Below are 9,006 nucleotides of genomic sequence, written 5' to 3'. Positions count from 1 at the left end.
TTAAAACAACCAACCCCTCAATCAACTCCAACCCCTCTAGGTTATTCCCACCTAGACAATATTACTGGTAACCCTCAACAACTCAAATAAAAGGACTGTCAACTCAAATTGAGGAGATCTGGAGATCAGGAGAACTCACCAGGTATACCTGTGAGGCACTGAGAAGTTGGAGGGGCATCAAGGGGGCCTGACTGCTGAGTTCCAGACGACCCCAGGTGCTCTCAGGCAGGTGGCCCTGAGATCCTGTGGACTATGCCAAGAAATGTTGATGCAAAATGAACAAATCTTTTTAAAAATTTTTAAAGAGAAAGGAAAAGAGTTTTATTTGAGCCCAATGTAGGATGGCTGCCCAGGATACACAATCCTCACAAAGAAGAGAATGCTCCAGGGAAAGGACACTTGGTGGAGGGTTATACATGCTTTTTACATGAAGAGTCACAAAGGATCACGACCAAGAACATTCCAGAAAGTTACAGGCTTTAACTTCTGTTTTTAGTAATATGCAAGCCCGTATGGTTTTAATCTTACAGGAACAGGGAGGTTTTTGTTTTGTTTTGTGTTAGTGTAGAACACTCCTTTGGTTATTTTTAACGAAGCAGATGTACAGTGTATCCTCAGGGAAGAAATAGAGTCCTTGCCTTGAGGTTTTGCAGACTCATCTTGACCTTGGTAAAAAGGTATAACTTCCCTGGGAGCTCTGAGGGAGAGCCCATAAATGCTAAACGGTGAAATTTTCTTTTATCAGACCTTACCAGGGATTGATATACTTTACCGGCCTTTTTAAAGAACCAGTTTCTTGTTCTGCTCAACTTTTTCTAGTCCATTATTTTCAAATTTTATATGAAGGGAAAGGTCAAGCATGGCAGTTAATGTCATGAACTCAGAACCAGACGGCCTAGGTTTGAATTCCTCATCAAAGTCTACGAGTGTGACCTTGAACAAGTTTTTTTTATCCTCTCCAGGCTCCTTTCCTCATTTGTCAAATAGGTAAGTAAGTACCTACCTCAGCTGGTTTTTGTAAGGATTACTGCGTGTAAAACAGTGCCCAATGCTTGTATATGTTCAATGGTATTATTTTTGTTCTTCCCCAAATATTGAAATTAACATTTGGTTCACTATAATGTTTCTTTTTGGTCCTGAAAATATAAAAGACACTTAAACCTAACCTATGCTCTCCAATTTGTGTCACGTTATGGGTTGGTGTTTTTTTTTTTTTTTTGTATAAAATTCCATTTTTGTAGATTACTTTTACTTACATTAAATATCTGGATCAAATGGGAAGTCAAGATAAACTCAATTAGTAACTTTTCTTCTGTTTCCAATCGATCAGAAAAGAATCTTGAAGTTTTAGTAGCCCAATGTCCTGTTTCACATACTCCACAAGATGCATGTCCTGTGTACTTTACTACAGTGCTGTTATATTGCTGCAAGTTTTTTTTTGCCCCTTGATAATACCTATTTTCAGAAATCATGCTAAAATTTTCATTTGTGTTTTGGCGGGGTTTTTTTTGTTGTTGTTTTTTGTTTTGTTTTGCTTTTACAGGTGACTAAGTGTAGGTTCACTGCAGTATTTCCTAAAATGCAAGTAATTATAAAACTCCTTGAATTGCAGCGCCCTCTCCTTGTGCTGCCCTCTGGGGGGCAGGCCGGCAGTCAGCCCAGATGCCGACCTGCCCTCCGCCGTCACTCTGCCAGAAAGGTAGCGGTGCTCTGCTGCCAGCTGTAAGGTGTGCCTTGGTGGGATGTAGGTGCGCGGGCGTATGGGGTCCTCTTCTCTTCTGCCCAGGGGAGAGGTCATTTTGGAGTGATGGCTGTCCCTACTGGGGCTGCTTGCAGGACGTGTTGGTGCAGGAGCTACTTTGGAGGGACCCCTACAGCGTGGGGTGAGGTGGGTTGGATGATGGGGCCCATCCTCAGGAGAAAGTGAGAGTGGGGTACGTGGTGTCAACTGTTTGCAGTGGTTCCCACAGGTGTCAGCTTATCTAGCCTGGCAGTGGGGGTGGGTGGGAAAAATGGTCCCCACCAGCTCTTTTAGCCTTAAGGAGGTCTCCCAGCCCCACCAGTGTTAGATTAGCAAAGCTCCTTCCCCTATACACCAGATGCTCTTTAAACTGCTGCATTGCTCTGTCTCTGCTGGATTATTCTGGCTCTTTAAAGGGGAAGACTCGGTTTCCTCTCGCCCTCTGGTTCTCCCAGAGCTAAGTCTGTAAACCAAATGAGGCTGTCCACCTGATGTACAACAAGGAAAGAAAAATGGACACTAAGTGTTTACAGTGAAGATAGGCTTTTTATTGGTGCGGCACCACCCAGGAGGATGGGAAGTTAAAGCTCAAAGTCCCAAACTCCACCCCCTGGCTTACAAACAGGAGGCTTTTAAAGGGTGAAAATTCAAAATAGGGGTCTCAAGGGCTGGAGTCAGGCTGATTCTTTTCTTGATCATCTTGTCCCTTCTGGCAATTTCAGTCCCATCTGGCTTTGGTGTGGTTGGAGTCAGGTGGTCATTCGGCTCCAGGGGCCTGGTACCATACGACATTCTCAGCCGACTGCAGGAGTGAGGTCCCCTCCAACCTACAATGGCAGAAGTTCTATATCCTGTGACTAAGCTGCAAAGCTTTTTCTTGTAAACACAGCACATCACAGTTCTTAGGCAGAACAGCATCCCACAGCCTATTTGGGAGGCAACTTTATTACTATTAAAGCCCTAAAATGGCCTCAGGAAGTAAGGGCTACTGACTTTGGTCACAGGCAGCTAGGAGCCCTAGGTCTGCATTGTGGGGTCCACATGGGGTTTGCATCCTGGTTTCGTTACCCAGCCCCTTGTCTGATCATTCCTCAGTAGGGAGGGGTAAGGGCTAAGGACCAGTCTAGCTCCTTTCTGTTGAAGAGGGGCGAAGGTCGGGATTGACAGAAAGAGATGGTTTTGCTCCTAACGTTAAGCCCATGTGGGGTCTGGCCTAACTTCAGTGCTTATTCCTGCTTTCTCCGAATTTCATGAGTAGGTAAACCACAAAAAGAGTAGCCAAGATAAGCTAATTTTGTTTGATTCCCAGAGTACTGATGGAATTCCTCAAGGAATCCAAGACAACTAGAACACCAGCCCCCTTTTGCTCCAGGGACCTCAGCACTAATTTGTTGCAGCAAATGGCTTGTTCTCTACTCTTGTCTTGGGGGTGGGGGGCGGGGCACGGGGCGTGTATCCATTTCAGCTTAAGAGTTAATGTACATGCAGCAGGAAGAGTTAATTATCTTGCATAGGCCTTGTTCTGCCAAAATAGAACCCAAGGCCATTCTATTGTCCAGTGCTACCCAGGCCAAGGAGTCCAGTGGTTTTTGTTGAGCTGCTACCGAGCAATTCCATTGGCCAGAGTCCCTAAGGTGATAAAAAGATTTTTTTTTTGATCATGTGTTCATGGGCCCTTATTCCCCACCAGGGTAAAAATGTTCTCCCAAAGGATTATCAAAATTTATCCTCTTAACTAGACAAGTGATCCCCATCTGGTATAGATTCCCTTGTAGTTCAATAAGTTTAGTCACCAGACTCTTAGTTTCACTGGATCTGAAAGAAAGGTAACCAAATTCCCTAATAAGCAGATCCCTCTTATTTTTCAATTCTTAAGAGCTTAATAAGCCCAGGCTTTGGTTAGAAGTGATAGAAAGCACCTATATTCTGACCAAGATTTTTTTTTTCCCCCTCAGACAACATGACAGATCAACATTATTCCCTCACGGCCAGAGTTTAATTGTTCTGGACTCTACTATAAGAAGAGTGTTTCCTTTCTCATGAACCAGTCTGGAGAATAAGTCAGCATTTCCTGTCAGGAGGCGGTCCTGTAGGTGAGCTCTCAAAGTTAGGCCTGCATAGTACATGCAGTCAGGTAATAAGAGGCATTTCTATGGAAACCAAATACATGCGAATGGTTGGACCAGATTATAAATCCAGTGTCTGAGTTTCAAGTGCTGACAGCGAGAAGAGCTCTAGATGTCAGGCTTGCTGCATCTTCAGATGGAATGAGGGCAGATGGTGGTCCTCTGAGAGTGTGGATGCACCTGGTGGTCTGAGTGGCCCCAACAGCAACAGGCCCGAAGACTGTCCAAACATGGGCTGTTGTGGCAAGCTCTCTGAAGTTTACCTGAAACAGTCCAGTTTCAGTTTGCAGTGTTTCAGGGAAAAGAGCAGGGTTAGTCCAAGTAAAAGAATGGGAGAAAATGAGAAGCTGTAGTTTGGAGAGTCACAATCAAATGCTCAAGGAAACCAGAAGAATTCAGGATCCCACCCAGGTTTATAGGCACACCTTCAAAGGCAATCAGAATTAGGATTTAACATCCACAAAGATAGGTTATTAAAATAGGATTTATAAAGTTACCCTCATTTGCTAAGATAGCCAAATGAAGACTAATTTGTTGGCACAATAAGTCCAGTTTTAACAAATTTGGCCTAATTAAGTTGCAGTAGGAATAATGAATCGACCATATAAGCTTTTTAAAAAAAATTTTTTTTTATTCATGAGAGCCACAGAGAGAGAGTCAGAGAGAGAGAGAGAGAGAGAGAGAGAGAGAGAGAGGCAGAGACACAGAGGAAGAAGCAGGCTCCATGCTGGGAGCCCGATGTGGGACTCGATCCTGGGATCAATGTGGGACTCGATCCTGGGACTCCAGGATCACGCCCTGGGCCAAAGGCAGGTGCTAAAACCACTGGGCCACCCAGGGATCCCCGACTATATAAGCTTTTTAAAGTCTGCTTTGCTGGAACTTTTTGCAAGGAATTTTGGACTGAATTTTTAATAGCCTCTCAAGAGCAGAGGCCAAGCCAAATACTTGCCCCTCAGCTTTTACCTATAATCTCTATAGATCAGGGTTATTTTGTCTCTTCTCAAGGTCTCCCAAGTATCCTGAGGGTTCTGAGCCTGAGGAAAGGACTTTTTATTCACATGGTTAGACTCCCAGGAGCCCTATAAGCAAGGTGGCAGGCTGATATTTACTTCCAAGGAGCTTCATTGGTTCCATAAAGCTGTCTGGTCACATCTGAGTCTATGCCTGTCTCTCTCAAAGATGACCTTCCAGTCAAAGCCTTGGTAAAATAACTGATGTTCCCAATGGTGTCCTGTTGTGAGAACAGATTCTTATTGAATTTGTGCAAATAACCAATTGCCCTGAAAGAACACTCAGTGAGAGTTTTCCAATTCTGGAGGGGTCAGGTAGGGAGAAAGATTTCATATTTGTTTACAAAGGATTATTTTACCAAATTTGTGTAAGACCTAGAGAGCTTGAGAAAAAGCTTCCTTAAATCTAGGAGAGCAAACAATAGAAAGAGTAAGGTTTTAAACAAGAGTCCTAAAACCTATCATCTTCCTCAACTTGTTCAGCTCCATGCTCATTCTTGTTCTGTTTAAATGCAGTTTTCCCAGTAGTTCTGGAAATTCTTAGTTTTAGGATCTTAAAAGGTATCAGAAACCTGTATGTGTCAAAAGTCCTTTCCAGGAATCTCCTTGAAGCTGAAACATAGTTGTGAGAGGATCAGAGTAAAACAGTGACTATACAGAAGGCTCAGCTGGTCATGGTTCAAGCACTAGGGAGGGTTCAAAATGCAGTTGACAAGGAAATGTGGTTATTTCTGTGACCTAAGGCACTTCAATTAGAATTACAGCTGAGGATCTTAGACCAAGACCTGTCAAAACTTTAGGGATTTTATATAATTTCTGGAACAGTTCTAGCATTCACCATATAACCTAACCTAAGAAGGTTTATTATCGCTTATTTGACAATGCCTCCCATGGAATTTGACATACCAAATAAGCCTAATTACTTAAGACTTCATTTCAAAGTTGAATTTTGAGAAGTTTGTCAAATTTAAGATTCAATTTAAGTAATCCAAGACCTATAAAGACAAAACATAGGAACTTTTTCTGAGCACTTAAAAACCTTTGTTGATAAGAACTTTATTGTTTTAACAGAATAACCAAATTCTAGTTTTCTAACTATTGTAGAAATAGAATGAATTAAAATTCATTCAGTTCAATCTTCTGGATAACTCAATTCTTTTCTAAAGCCTGCCTTTTCCAAAAACTTTCCATAACTTTTTTACATTTAGATTTTGTCCTAAATTTCTTTAACCAGTATCCTTTTAAGACAAAATTACCTTTCCCTTAAGAAAAGTATATTTCCATTCCTCATACCTTTCTTTCCAATGCTACATCTTACTTCTTTGCATACAGAGTTGCTTCCCTTATTTCCAGGAATCCTGATTATATTTGTCAGGATTCTGAATTCTTAGCAACTTTAGTTTCTAGTGAAAATTTACTAAGAATTATGAACTATTATATTAGAATTTAGATTATGAAACACACTTGCCAATTCCTAGAAACGTGTTTTTTATAGTATCTTAATAAAGCACAAATAGGTTTACTAACAGACCCAAATATCTTAGTTTCCCTGTAATAGGAAACCAAAAGCAGATAAATTTGTATTTAGTAGTTGACTCAGTATTGATTAAAAAATGCTGGAGTTTCAATGAATTTAACCTGGTTTATCACTAGCAAAAATGTAGTTTTAGCTTGCAAAAATCTTCGGTAGCTATCTGAAAATTTTTTCCTTATTTACATCTACTTACTTTACTTGCTTATAACTATGCTTAGATGATCCATAAGATGTTTACATTGGTTTTTGGTTTTTCTTCTCAAGATATATATTTTTAAAAAATCAGAGAAAGACAATTCTATGATCTCACTCATGTGGAGTTTAAGTAGTAAAATAGGGGATCATAAGGAAAGGGAGGGAAAAATAAAATCAAAGACAAACCATAAGAGAGTCTTAATCACAGGAAACAAACAGGGTTGCTGGAGGGGATGAGGGTGGGGGGATGGGGTAGCTGGGTGATGGGCATTAAGAAGGGCATGTGATGTCATGAGCATTGGATATTCTCTAAGACTGATAAATCACTAATCTCTACCTCTGAAACCGATATACTGGATTAACTTATTTCACTTCAGCAAGCATAAGTAGAATAAGTTTGAATTTTAAGGCTGATAATTCTAAAGACACGTGCATTTTAATTAAACCAATGTTGAATTAGCTTTAATATCGAATATTTCTCCAGATCACATGGACCTGAAAAATGAGCTTTTATCTTTGAGTTATGGAATGCTCAATTCTTACATACACTTGCCTTTAAACCAATTAACAGAGCTCTTTTATAAATTTTGGTAATACCCTCTGGAAGTAAAGAAAAATCTCATAACATACATGGATATACACAAACCAGATAAAAACAAACAAAACTTAGCTTTTGTTTCACTAATATTTGTGGAGAGGAGATTAAAGTCCCAGTTTCCAGATACCTGATCCCAAAAAGGGGGCAGAGGAGGAGGTAACAGGTTTTTTTAGTATCTCCATACTATTGGAATAAGTTTTACATTTTTTTTTCTGAGCTGGCTTATTTTAATACTTTTTAGGAGCATAAGAGATAAGGAATGAAGTCTTGCCATTTGCAAATACGTGGATGGAACTAGAGGGTATTATGCTAAGTGAAATAAGTCAAAGACCTATCATCTCACTCATATGTGGAATTTAAGAAATGAAACAGATGTATACAGGGGAAGGGAGGGAAATAGGAGATGAAAATAGAGGGAGGCAAACTATAAAAGACACTCAACTCTAGGAAACAAGCTGAGGGGTGCTGAAGGGGAGGTGAGTGGGGAGATGGGGTAACTGGGTGATGGACATTAAGGAGGGTACTTGATGGAATAAGCCATGGGTGTTCTATGCAACTGATGAATTACTAAATTCTACCCCTGAAACTAATACGGTACATGTTAACTAAATTGAATTCAATGGGGAATTAAAAGACCGAACATAGAAAAGAAAAATGAGATAAAATATCCCCTTTTATAAAACAAGTCTAACAGTAAGATGGTATTATAATTTATGGATTTTTCTGGCCAGTGTTCCCCTGATTCTAGATCACACTGTGGCAATGCTGTAAGATAATTTTTCCTTTTCATGGGTTCATAGCTAGATGTAGCCCAGTCTTGTGGTGTGCAATTCAAAGGACTATAAGGGACAATGGAATGAGTTCCCCATTTTTTAACAGGTGACAAAACAAAATTGGAAGCCAGAGCAACCTCTCAAAAGGCTAGTCTCTTACACAATCAGAAGTTCCCGCAAACCAAATAAACCCTGAAGGGGTTTATGACAAAGGGAAAGTTTATGTCTTCACAGAGGAGGTTACTTACCAGAAGAGGTCTTCCTGGACAAAAGCAGCCTAGTGCCTTGTTTCTTCCACAGCAAACCAGAAGCACCACAGATCATGGACACCAGTCAAGGGTGAATGCCTCAGCTTTGCCTCTGAAGCAATTGGGTCTGCATTTCAGCATTTTGCCCTAGGTCTGGAGCCAACAAACCATGAGTGGAAGTGCCTAATAGGGACAAAATCCCTTTGTGGTTGCCAAATGTGTAACGAAACCAGAGTTTTTCCACCTGTTGCACAGCCAGCCAATAAAAACTGACAAAGAGCTTTTGCAGTGACGAAAAACAGGCTGTTTATTGGGGTGATGCCACCAAGGAAAATGGGGAGTTACTGCTCAAAATCCCAAACTCCCTATGGCTTACAAGCAGGATTTTTAAGTTTTTGGAGAGAGAGAAAGAATGAATCTTAAGCAGGCTTGACACCCAGGGTGGAACCTAGCTTGAGACTCCATTTCACCACCCTGAGATCATGACCTGAGCTGAAATCAAGAGTCAGACACTTAACCAACAGCGTCCCAGGTGCCCCACAGCAGGGTTTTTAAAGGGCGAAAAGTCAGGGTAAGGATCTCAGGGTCTTGGATCATGCCGATTAGGGATTAGGATACCTGTAATACTTCTTTTCTTGATCATCTTGTCCCTTCTGGTAACATCTGGGCTTTGGTGTGACTGTAGAGAGGTGATTGTTTGGTCTCAGGGCCCTGGCACTGCAAAACGTTCTCAGCAGGTTACATTAGTGATGTCATCTCTAGAGCACAGATGGAAGTT

The 9,006-nt window shown here is 41.1% G+C and overlaps 2 long non-coding RNA genes across 2 annotated transcripts; one reads left to right on the top strand and one right to left on the bottom strand.

Moving 5' to 3' along the window:
* Positions 1–624: 624 nt before the first annotated feature.
* LOC144322682 (uncharacterized) lies at positions 625–8,493 on the top strand. The gene is made up of 3 exons (XR_013388331.1): positions 625–987; positions 3,697–3,834; positions 8,087–8,493. It is a non-coding gene; the product is annotated as an uncharacterized LOC144322682 (long non-coding RNA).
* On the bottom strand, positions 2,268–9,001 carry LOC144322679 (uncharacterized). Its single transcript, XR_013388326.1, has 3 exons — positions 8,847–9,001; positions 8,229–8,381; positions 2,268–2,568 (listed from the first exon to the last, which is right to left on the bottom strand). It is a non-coding gene; the product is annotated as an uncharacterized LOC144322679 (long non-coding RNA).
* Between the last annotated feature and the right edge of the window lie 5 nt (positions 9,002–9,006).

Source organism: Canis aureus, chromosome 10 (assembly GCF_053574225.1).
Source record: "Canis aureus isolate CA01 chromosome 10, VMU_Caureus_v.1.0, whole genome shotgun sequence".
NCBI classification, from domain to species: domain Eukaryota; kingdom Metazoa; phylum Chordata; class Mammalia; order Carnivora; family Canidae; genus Canis; species Canis aureus.
This window is presented reverse-complemented; position numbering and strand designations above follow the sequence as displayed.